Source organism: Dama dama, chromosome 5, assembly GCF_033118175.1.
Source record: "Dama dama isolate Ldn47 chromosome 5, ASM3311817v1, whole genome shotgun sequence".
NCBI lineage: Eukaryota > Metazoa > Chordata > Mammalia > Artiodactyla > Cervidae > Dama > Dama dama.
Genome location: NC_083685.1, coordinates 81838465 through 81847404, shown reverse-complemented (window position 1 = coordinate 81847404; position 8940 = coordinate 81838465). Strand labels below are relative to the sequence as shown.

General features: G+C 36.5%; 1 non-coding gene across 1 annotated transcript; it reads left to right on the top strand.

Moving 5' to 3' along the window:
• Positions 1–717: 717 nt before the first annotated feature.
• Positions 718–822, top strand: LOC133058069 (U6 spliceosomal RNA). The gene has a single exon (XR_009693193.1). It is a non-coding gene; the product is annotated as a U6 spliceosomal RNA (small nuclear RNA).
• Positions 823–8940: the final 8118 nt, after the last annotated feature.

Here is an 8940-nt window from a genome sequence, read left to right as displayed (position 1 = left end):
GCCCTCAGAATTTTCCTGGGATAAATTGTAAGGCCACAAAAAAAAGCATTAAGAAATTGAAGAATCCTGAAATCTTATCAAATATCTTTTCTGACCCAAATGATATGAAACCAGAAATCAGTTAACAGGAGAAAAACTGGAAAATCCAAAAGTATGTGAAAATTAAACCACATATTCCTAAATAACCAGTGGGTTAGAAATGAAATCAAAAGAGAAATAAACTATCTTGAGACAAGCAAAAATGGAAGCATAATGTAAATCTTGAGAGAGAAAGTAAAAGCAGTTCTAAGAGGGAAATGAAAGCAATAAACATCTACAGTAAAAAAATAAAATGTGGGATTTTCCTGGTGGTTCAGTGGTTAAGACTCTGAGCTTCCACTACAGGGGACACAGATTCCATCTCTCTTTGTGGAACTAAGATTCCACATGCCAGGTGGTGTGGCCAAAAAAAAAGTAAAATGACCTTGACTAGACAATCTAATTTCACACCTCACAGAACTAGGGGTGGAGGGGGAAGCAAACTAAACTTAAAGTTAGCAAAAGGAAGGAAATAACAAAGATCAGAGCAGAAACAAATGAACTTGAGATTAGAAAAAGAACAGAAAAGATCAAAGACAGTGATGGTTTTTTTTTAAGAAGTAAATTATATTGACAAGTCTTTAGCTGGACTAAGGGGGAAAAAAGAGAAAGGAAAATACAATCAGAAATGAAAATGGGGTGCTCGCTTTGGCAGCACATATACTAAAATTGGAACGATACAGAGAAGATTAGCATGGCCCCTGCGAGGATGACATGCAAATTCGTGAAGCGTTCCATATTTTTTAATACAGCCACTATGGAGAATAGTGTGGAGATTCCCTAAAAAACTGGACATATAACTGCCATATGACCCAGCAATCCCACTCCTGGGCATACACACTGAGGAAACCAGATCTGAAAGAGACACGTGTACCCCAATGTTCATCACAGCACTATTTATACTAGCCAGAACATGGAAGCAACCTAGATGCCCAGAAGCAGACGAATGGATAAGAAAGCTGTGGTACATATACACCATGGAATATTACTCAGCCATTAAAAAGAATACATTTGAATCAGTTCTAATGAGATGGATAAAACTGGAGCCCATTATACAGAGTGGAGTAAGCCAGAAAGATAAACACCAATACAGTATACTAATGCATATGTATGGAATTTAGAAATATGCTAATGATAACCCTATATGCAAAACAGAAAAAGAGACACAGATATATAGAACAGACTTTTGGACTTTATGGGAGAAGGTGAGGGTGGGATGATCTGAGAGAACAGCATCGAAACATGTATATTATCAAGTGTGAAACAGATTGCCAGTCCAGAAATGGATGCATGAGACAAGTGCTTGGGGCTGGTGCACGGGGATGACCCAGAGGGATGGGATGGGGAGGGAGGTGGGAGGGGGGATCGGGATGGGGAACACATGTAAATCCATGGCTGATTCATGTCAATGTATGGCAAAAAACCACTACAATATTGCAAAGTAATTAGCTTCCAACTAATAAAAATAAATGGAAAAGAAAAAAAAGAAGAAATGGAAGTGGGAACATTACTACTGATACCACAGAAGCAGAGAGGATCATAAAAGATTGAAAGTGAAAGTGAAAGTTGCTCAGTCGTGTCCTACTCTTTGTGACCCCATGGACTACACAGTCCATGGAATTCTCCAGGCCAGAATACTGGAATGGGTAGCCTATCCCTTCTCCAACGGATCTTCCCGACTCAGGAATCGAACCAGGGTCTCCTGCATTGCAGGCAGATTCTTCATCAACTGAGCTATCAGGGAAGCCCTCATAAAAGATTACTATGAACAAATTGGGTAACCTAGAAGAAATGGATAAATCTCTAGAAACATGCAATCTACCAGTACTAAATCATGAAGAAATAAAAAACCCAAACAGATGAATTACCATTAAGGAGATTGAAAGTGTGTTAGTCATTCAGTCATGTCCAACTCTACGAACCCCATGGACTGTAGCCCACCAGGCTCCTCTGTCCGCGGAGTTCTCCAGGTAAGAATACTGGAGTGGTTTGCTATTTTGTTTTCCAGGGGACTTTCCTGACCCAGGGATTGAACCTGGGTCTCTTGCATTGCAGGTAGTTTCTTGACCATCTGAGCCACCACAGAAGCCTAGAGATTGAAGCAATAATAAAAAAAAACTGCCCAACGACAACCACAACAAAATTCTAGGACCAGATGCTTCATGAGTGAAATACACACAATATTTAAAGAAGAATTAATATCAATTCTTCTCAAACTCATAAAAATTGAAGTGGAGGGAACATGTCCAAACTCATTTTATGGGCCCAGCACTACCCTACTAAAAAAGCCAGACAATGATATTTCAAGAAAAAGAATTACAGGCTAAATCCCTGATGAACATAGATGCAAAAACCCTCAAAAAATATCAGCAAGCTGAATTCAACAGCACATTAAAAGGATCATATACCATGATCAAGTGGCATTTATCTCTGGAATACAAGAATGATTCAACATATGAAAATTAGTAAATGTGATACATAACATTAATAGACAAAAGGATAAAAATCATATGATCATCTTGATAGAAGCAGAAAAAAACATTTGACAAAATTCAACATTCTTTATGATATAAACTCAACAAATTTGGTGTAGAAGAACTATACCTCAACATAATGATGGCCACTTATGATAAGCATATAGCTAATATCATACCCAATGGTGAAAATCTGAAAAAAATTTTTCTAAGGTCGGGAGAAAGACAGAGATATCTGCTCTCACCTCTACTATTCAACACAGTACTGGAAGTCCTAGCCCAAACAATCTGGCAGGGAAGAGAAATAAAAGGCATTCAAATTGGAAGTGAATAAGTAAAATTATTCTGTTTGCAGATGACATGATCTTTATAAAAACCCTAAAGACTCCATCAAAAAAAATTTTAGAACTAATAAATAAATTAAGTAAAGTTAAAAGGCACAAAATCAACATACAAAAATCAGTTGTATTTCTACACATTAACAACAAGCTATCCAAAAAAGAAACCAATCCCATTTCTAACAGCATCAAAAAGATAAAATACTTAAGAACAAATTTAACCAAGGACACAAAAAAATATTTAAACTGAAAGTTACAAAACATTTATGAGTGAAATCTAACAAGACACAAATTAATGGAAAGATATCTGTACTGGATTGGGGGAATTATTATTGTTAAAATTCCATACTATACAAAGTGATCCATAAAATGATGCTATCCCCATAAAAACTCTAATGGCATTTTTAACAGAAATATTTAAAAAATCCTAAAGTTCACACAAAACTACAAAAGACCCCAAATAGCTAAAGAAATATTGAGAAAGAAGAACAAATCTGGAGGCATTACACTTCCTGATTTTAAACTATATTATAAATCTATAGTAATCAAAACAGTATAGTACTGGCATAAACTCAGACACACAGGCAAGTGGATCAGAATAAAGATCCCCCAAATAAACCCAAGCATATACAGTCAAATAATTTCTTGACAAAGGATACAAGAATGCACAATGGAGAAAGGATAGCCTCTTTAGGAAATGATGGTGAGAAAACTGGATATCCACATGCAAAAGAATAAAACTGCATCCTTATTTTACATCATACATGAAAATCAACTCAAAATGGAATAAAGGCTCAAATATATGATCTGAAACTGTAAAACTCCTAGAAGAAAACATAAGGGGAAATCCCCTTGACATTCAGTTCAGTACAGTCACTCAGTCATGTCCAACTCTTTGTGACCCCATGGACTACAGCACGCCAGACCTCCCTGTCCATTACCAACTCCCAGAGTTTACTCAAACTCATGTCCATTGAGTTGGTGATGCCATCCAACCATCTCCTTCTCTGTCGTCCCCTTCTCCTCCTGCTTTCAAACTTTCCCAGCATCAGGGTTTTTTCAAATGAGTTAGCTCTTCCCATCAGGTGGCCAAAATATTAGAGTTTCAGCTTCAGCATCAGTCCTTCCAATGAATATTCAGGACTGATCTCCTTTAGGATGGACTGGTTGGATCTCCTTGCAGTCCAAGGGACTCTCAAGAGTCTTCTCCAACACCACAGTTCAAAAGCATCAATTCTTTGGTGCTCAGCTTTCTTTATAGTCCAACTCTCACATCCATACATGACTACTGGGAAAACCATAGCTTTGACTAGACGGACCTTTGTTGGCAAAGTAATGTCTCTGCTTTTTAATATGCTATCTAGGTTGGTCATAGCTTTTCTTCCAAGGAGCAAGTGTCTTTTTATTTCATGGATGCAATCACCATCTGCAGTGATTTTGGAGCCCAGAAAAATAAAGTCTGCCACTGTTTCCACTGTTTCTCCATCTATTTTTCATGAAGTGATGGGACCAGGGGCCATGATCTTAGTTTCCTGAATGTTGAGTTTTAAGCCACCTTTTTCACTCTCATCTTTCACTTTCATCAAAAGGCTCTTTAGTTCTTCTTCACTTTCTGCCATAAGGGTGGTGTCATCTGCATATCTGAGGTTACTGATATTTCTCCTGGCAATCTTGATTCCAGCTTGTGTTTCATCTAGCCCAGTGTTTCTCATGATGTACTCTGCATATAAGTTAAATAAGCAGGGTGACAATATACAGCCTTGACATACTCCTTTTCCTATTTGGAACCAGTCTGTTGTTCCATGTCCAGTTCTAACTGTTGCTTCCTGACCTGCATACAGGTTTCTCAAGAGGCAGGTCAGGTGGTCTGGTATGCCTATCTCTTTCAGAATTTTCCACAGTTTATTGTGATCCACACAGTCAAAGGCTTGACGTAGTCAATAAAGCAGAAATAGATGTTTTTCTGGAACTCTCTTGCTTTTTCATTGATCCAGCAGATGTTGGCAATTTGATCTCTGGTTCCTCTGCCTTTTCTAAATCCAGCTTGAACATCTGGAAGTTCATGGTTCACATATTGTTGAAGCCTGGCTTAGAGAATTTTGAGCATTACTTTGCTAGCATGTGAGATGAGTGCAATTGTGGAGTATTCTTTGGTATTACTTTTCTTAGGGATTTGAATGAAAAGTGACCTTTTCCAGTCCTGTGGCCACTGCTGAGTTTTCCAAATTTGCTGGCATATTGAGGGCAGCACTTTTACAGCATCATCTTTTAGGATTTGAAATAGAAAGCTTTCTTCAGTGATCAGTGCAAAGAAACAGAGGAAAACAATAGAATGGGAAAGACTAGAGATCTCTTCAAGAAAATGAGAGATACCAAGGGAATGTTTCATGCAAAGATGGGCTCAATAAAGGACAGAAATGGTATGGACCTAACAGAAGCAGAAGATATTAAGAAGAGTTGGCAAGAATACACAGAAGAACTGTACAAAAAAGATCTTCACGACCCTTGACACTAGTCTTGGCAATAATTTTTTGGATATGACAGCAAAAGCATAGCAAAAGCAAAATAAATAAATGGGACTGCATCAAACCAAAAATCAAAAATAAATAAGTGGGTATGTATCAAACTAAAGAGATCCTGCACAGCGAAAGAAACAATCATCAGAGTGAAGAGACAACCAATGGAATGGAAGAAAATATTTGGAAAATAAATATCCAGATATATACGTGTATGTGTGTGTGTGTGTGTGTGTGTGTGTGTGTGTGTGTGTATAAGGAATTCATACTACTAACAGCAAAAGAAAAAACAATCCAAGTTTAAAATGATCAGAGGAACTGAGTAGACATTTTTCCAAAAAAGATATATGAGCAGACAGTGGGTAAATTACAAGGTGCTTGCAGCAGCAGCAAACATCACTTACCACCAGGTAAATGCAAAACAAAAATGAGATATCACTTCACATCTGTTAGGGCAGTTATTATTTAGAAAACAAGAGATAAGTGTTGGAGAGGGTGTGGAGAGAAGGAAACCCTTGTACACTATGGTGAAAATGCAAACTGGAATAGCCAATATGGAAAACAGTAAGGAAGTTCCCTTAAAAATTAAAATAGAACTACCATGTGATCCAGCAATCTCATTTCTGGGTATACATCTAAAGGAAATGAAGTCACTATTTTGAAGAGATGTGAGTACTCCCAAGTTTACTGCAGCACTATTCACAATAACTAAGATATGAAAACAACCTAAGTGTTATCAATGAATGAATGGATAAAGAAAATGAATGTGGTGTGTATGTACATGTGTATATGTATATATGTTATATGCATATATATTCAAATGTAATATAAAATATTACTTAGCCTAAAAAAAAAGAGAAAGAAACCCTGCCATTTGCACGTCACGGATGAAACTGGAGGGCATCAAGAGACTGAGTGAAATAAGTCAGACACAAAATACAAATATTGCATGATCTCACTTATATGTGGAATCTAAAAAAGCCTAATTCCTTGAGTCAGAGAGTAAAAAATTGGTTATCAAGGGTAGGGCAGGGGGAAGTGAGGAAATGGAGAGACGTTGGCCAAAGGGTACATACTTTCAGCTAAAAATTCTAGAGACCCAATGTACAACATAGTAACTATGATTAATAATAATGTATTGTATCAGTTCAGTTCAGTTCAGTCTCTCAGTTGTGTCCAACTCTTTGCAACCCCATGGACTGAAGCACACCAGGCCTCCCTTTCCGTCACCAGCTCCCAGAGTTTACTCAAACTCATGTCCATCGAGTCGGTGATGCCATCCAACCATCTCATCCTCCGTCCTCCCCTTCTCCTCCTGCCTTCAATCTTTCCCAGCATCTGGGTCTTTTCCAATGAGCTAGTTCTTCGCATCAGGTGGCCAAAAGATTGGAATTTCAGCTTCAGCATCAGTCCTGCCAATGAACACCCAGGACTGATCTCCCTCAGGATGGACAGGTTGGATCTCCTTGTTGTCCAAGGGACTCTCAAGAGTCTTCTCCAACACCACAGTTCAAAAGCATCAATTCTTCGGCCCTCAGCTTTCTTTATGGTCCAACTCTCACATCTATACATGACCACTGGAAAAATCATAGCTTTAACTAGATGGACCTTTGTTGGCAAAGTAATGTCTCTGCTTTTTAATATGCTGTCCAGGTTGGTCGTAACTTTTCTTCCAAGGAGCAAGCATCTTTTAATTTCATGGCTATAGTCACCATCTGCAGTGATTTTGGAGCCCCAAAAAATAGTCTGTCACTGTTTCTACTGTTTCCCAATCTATTTGCCATGAAGTGATGTGACCAGATGCCATGTATTGTATACTCAAAATTTTCTAACAGAGTAGGTATTAATTGTCTCACCACACACACACACACACACACACACACACACACAAAGGTAACAATGAGAAGTGATAGGTATATTAATTAGGTTGATGGCAGTAATTACTTCACAATATCAAATATCAAAACATCAAATATCAAAATATCACATTGTACATTTCAAATATATACAGCTTTATATATTTGTCAATTACATTTCAGTAAAGCTGGAAAAAACTTAGATGCATGATAAATCTAAATGAGAATAGTAAAAAAGCAAAGGTACTAGACAATTTTTAAAGTGAATATTTTCACTCAAATAGATACTACAGGAATAAATTTTACAGCCTACAATAATTGCTTTACTTATGCTTGACAATAACTCATTCTTTGTATAATTTGCAATTTATGAATTTGAGAGGATTCAGTTCCTTGATAAAATATAAAATAATAAATATTCTTCCCTAAAAACTCACTGGCAGAAAATACAAAAGACAACTGTCTACTTGCATCTACTCAAAACTTTTAAACCAGATTATAAAGCTAAGTCCACCTGAACCCTTCACCAGTGAGGAGTTCATTTCTAAGGCTGTAATAATTTCATTTGTGGCCAAGTCTCAGCTCCAGAAGCAGACAGATTACGAAAGATTTTCTGAGATCAGTATGAAGCACATTCTGCATAAACCAATTATGAAGAAATTGTCAGAACACAGATGACAGCCAATTTCATGCATTTTATAGCCACTGGATTTATGTAATCACAATAGTAATAGAAATTAAACAAGAAAGATGTCACGACATATAATTCATTTGGGAAATCAGATAGATATTTTCCAAATAAAATTCTGTGGATCAGCAAACAAGATTTTTTTTTCTTTTTTAGCAAATAAGATTTTAAGAAAAATATGTTGTAGGAAAATGTACATATGTAGACATATTATTTAAAATTATACTTTCATGATTATTTTTTGCTTACTTCTATCTTATTGATTGATTTTAAGAGAAAACCTGTAAGTTCAAATAATATACTTAATCCTTTTAACCTCTATAGTATTTCATTAATAAGTTGGATGATAAGACACATGAGTGGAAGAGTAATGCTTATGAATTTCTCACTTTCATACAACTTTTAACCCAAGGATTCTGAATGGTGCAGTATAATACATACAAAAGGAAACAGTTTAGTAAACATAATTAGCAATTATTTCATACATCCTTCAATAAAAAGTCCTGTTACAAACTAAGAAGAATTCATATGAGCTTTCCCTAAGAGTGTTATTTATAGTGTGTTTGCAATAATAGTAAGACCCAATCTGTTAGAAAACAAGAAAGGACAAATTAAGAAGGTCATCGTTTTGGACTAATTATGCTTAATGCAGTTTTAACAATCTGCTCGAGACAAACAAGGTGGCCACTCAGACATAGCCAATTATGCATTTGTGTGGCAGATGACATCTTTAATGATGAATCTGATTAACAGTCAATAATAAATGTACAGGCTGAGAAAATCACCAAGCTACTGCCTATAAACATCAACTAAAGCTTTGTTCAGATTGAGGTCAGACTGGTATTCCAGAAAGGCACATTAAGATAAAAGTTTATCAAATATGTTAACATGGATTTCCCTAAAAAGGAAAAACACAAAATCCCTACTAGACAAAGGGCACCTTTTTAACTGATCACTTGTCTGATCAGTTAGGAAAATAATAGACCAAAC